Here is a 3,942-nt window from a genome sequence, read left to right on the forward strand (position 1 = left end):
TTTTCTGAAGGCTTAACCTGTGAGGTGCCACCAGGCAGAGGTAAACAAATGTCAGAGTGAACAACTAGAGAAGTGAATTTCAGATATATGGGTTCTCCACAGGGTATGTTTTGATATAGATGTGTTAGTCCATTCAGAAATCCCACAAAATACTAGCGACAGAGCATGAAGGATTCCTGCTGCTGCAGGAACAGGGTGGTTGAAAGTGGGTGGATAAGCTCAGCCAAAACTGCAAATACTCTTGTCCCTTACTTGAGAGACAAGTGAGTCCAAACTGATGAAAATAGTGCTGATTAAAATTGTGTACTTTGGGATACTGCTGGTTGCATTTTCACTGAGTATTTTATGTTAACATTTTCTGGGGGCAGTCAGAACTTCACCACTGTTTTCCATGAGTGGGTCCTGGGGAGTGAGTGTGCCAGGCTTACTGGCATTTAACTAGGACTAGCACATCTGTTGCTTATTTTCTTAGAGAAGGTAGTCAAAGCTGGAGCACTAATTTTTTTTAAAGGTTCCCACTAAGTAAATAAAAATAAAAACACAGGGGAGAAGAAAGAGAGGGTTAGAATCTATTTATTAGGGAGCTAATTTACAGTAACTAATTTCTTCACCAGTAGTGGGAGAGAGCCTGGACTGACGAGGGAGCAGCGACAGCACCGCTTGATCCGTGTGAGAAGGACGAGGCAAGGAACAGAAGCCAGCCTGCCGTTGTTCTGGGAGATTGCTCTGCACTGTCACAGATAAAGCGAGTTATTTTAGAGTAAGTACTAAGCTTCAGTAATCTACAGGAATGAGGCTCTAGGATAAGAATGTCCTAAGCAATTAGTGAGTGAGGCCTGTTAGCGCTGATCCAGGTCACGCAGTTCAGTTTTGCATAAAAATTAATTACTGAGTAGCCCGGCTGCCGGAAGCGCAGCGGCAGTGCAGGAGAGCAGCGCCGCGTTAGCCTGTTAGTGCTGTGCAGCTGGAACGAGAGCTGTCCTGAGGGGCAGTGGGAAGGGGAAGGAAAGGTTTGCTCCTGGCAGAAAGCTGCCTGTGCCCTGCTGAGCTGGGGCTGTGAGCTCTGCCCGTGGCATTCCCCAGTGCGCAGCAGCTGGGCGGGCCCAGCCTGAGCCTCACCGTTAGGTGGTGGTCTAGAACAACGAGAAGAAAATGCTGATTGAGATGTTTAGGGAGCACTAGAAACTTGGCTGCAATTCTTCAGTGTAATGGAGGCTATTTTTTCAGTAGGGATTAGGGAAAGCAAATATTTTAGCATTAACTGTTTTTTCTTCCCCACCTTGAGTTATTAGTGAGATGTGCCACATTGTTGGGTGCATCGTCTCCTGACACATGCAACAGCAAAACCACCCACATCATGAGTTCTGTCAAAACTTTAGTCTTCTTTTCTTGGCCTGTTTTAACACATCTGCTGGAAGAAGTACACCCTGAAGATGCTGAAAGAGGGTGTACAGCACCCTGCCAGAATTACTGTGGTCAGGGACATTGGGAGTAATTTCCACTACAGTCTATAAATTGTGTGTTAATCTGTATCCAGATATTGCCTAGAACTGGTGTTCGGGGAGTGGTAGTAATGGGCAGGTTGTGAAGAAGCTAAAAATCATAGAAGTGGTGCTTTGATGAAACTACCAAAGCTCTAAGTTGCTGATTTGCTACTAGTTGGGGTTTTTTTTCCTGCTTCTTAGTGTAAACATTTTCAAATACTTAGAAAAGTCATCCCTCCTAATCATACACCACTGATTTGTGACTTTCTGCTGATGGTGACAAGTGAGTCATCTCCAATCTGGCTGGAGCCTGATTATAGCAATTTTTTTTTTTAAAAGGCATGTTCTCAAATCGAGACTTAAGTGCAGAAGAGAATGGTGTATTCCTTACCTTTTTGGAGCTGTGATTGCAGAGGTGTTTGTGGGATGAGGTTGCTTGCCTTGTGGAGCCTGTGCTGTCAGTAGACGAAGAGCATTGTATGTGTTGGAGAAATTGCAGCTGTTCCTGATTTTCCACTAGGGGCTGCAATCACTTAACAGGGGTAGACACATCATTTTTCTCTAGGTTCCACTGTGATTCCCATTTTCCAAGTGTCCATTTAAGCAATTCAGTCCTACTCAGTGCTAAAAGGCCTCCACTGATCACAGTGCTGGACAGTAAACACAAATAATTATTTCAGTACTCATCAGCCAGGGATGATGCTCAGTGTGTCAGGTGTTCATCTTAAATCCCCATCTCACTTGGTTAGACCCTGCAGTGGGCTGCAGCCCAGGATTTTTTATGGCAGAGTTGTCAGTGCTGTGACCAGCATTTTTGGGGTTCAGTAGAAGACAGGTTTGATCAGATGTGAGGTATTTGGAACAATCCTTTCATCGATGCTGTTATCTTAGGTCTTCAGGGATTATCAGCCACTGGTATTGATACTGATAAAATCCTTTTCACTGCAGTCTGTAGACTGCCTGTCCTTTCCTCTGTGGTTTTTTGGTGCATTGCCAGTGTAAATCAGTCTGTAGCTGTCAGAAATACTAGCCTAGTTGATGTTTTCGTGATAGTTTGAAGCAGGAACTGAAGGTAGACAAACCAGTTTGTAGGGGTGAACATCATCCAGGTGCTGATGCTCTGGCACAAAGTTTCTGTTTGCTTCTCTTGTTTCTGGGAAATGGGACTTTAGGGATGTCCCAATAATCCTTACAATACTTGGGTTTTAATAAACCCTGATTTTCTGTATCGTGTGTTTGTTGTAAAAATGCTTGCAAAAAAAGCAAACTCATTAATGCAATATCATATCAAAATGCAATTAAGCAGCAAAAGCCCATAAATCCTTTTGGAAGTGCTGGACCCAAAACGAGAAAAGCAGATTTTACCTATGGCAGTTCACAGTAAGGAAAGCAGTAGATTAAAGCCTTCAGCTGAAACAGAGCAAAAGTACAGATTTTACAGATTCTTTGCAGGTCAGGTGCCATTGTACAGAAAATCAATAATGTACCGAGATTTTGGCATCCCTTCCAGCAGTACCCTGTAACTAACTTGATGCTCAGCCACTGTTCTGTGGGCACTTTCTGCTTGTGGGTACCTGCTCAGCAAACCTTCACTATCCTTGAGGCACTTCCTTGAGACAATGGCCACCTTCAGCTTCAGAGGCATGAAAGGGCAGCAGTAACAATAGGTACAAATTACACAAAAGAAACCTCCACTGAATCAATCTTAGATAATGTTCCCATTTTCTTACTGCTTCCCAGAGAGACACAGACTAATCCTGCTTCAGTGAGTTGCTGCTGTGCCCAATTTGCCTGCCAGGCCAGCAGACACAGAATGTCTCCAGGCTCCTGGAAAGCCCACAACACACTCTGTACTGAGTATTGTTGTTTAACCCCAGAAGGTACTCAGCCCCACACAGCCACTCACTTGCTCACCCCACATGGTGGGATGAGGAAGAGAACTGGAAAAGTAAAACTGAGAAAACTCTTGGATCAAGGTAAAGACAATTTAACAGGTAAAGCAAAAGATGTACACAGAAGCAAAGCAAAGCAAACCCAGGAATTCATTCACCACTTCCCTGTAGGCTAGACAGTCATCTCCAGGACAACAGGGCTCCATCATGTGTAACAGTGACTTGGCCATCACTCCATCCTTTCTTCCTTCTTCCCCCAGCTTTATACACTGAGAATGGCATCGTATGGCCTGGAATATCCCTTGGGTCAGGAGGGATCAGCTGTCCCAGCAGTGTCCCCTTCCAGTTCCTGGTGCCCCCCAGCCTCCTCCCTGGCCAGACAGTGCAAGAAGCAGAAAAGGCCTTGAGACTGTGTAAACTCAGCAATAACAGAAACATCCCTTGTTGTCAAAACCGTTCTCAGCACAAATCTGAAACACAGCCCTGTACTGACTACTGTGAAGAAAATTAACTCTATCCCGGCCAAAACCAGAACACTGAGACTCTCCAAAAGTTTCCTAGTGTGC

This window comes from Lichenostomus cassidix, chromosome 2, assembly GCF_008360975.1.
Source record: "Lichenostomus cassidix isolate B80296 chromosome 2, HeHo_3.0, whole genome shotgun sequence".
Classification (NCBI taxonomy): domain Eukaryota; kingdom Metazoa; phylum Chordata; class Aves; order Passeriformes; family Meliphagidae; genus Lichenostomus; species Lichenostomus cassidix.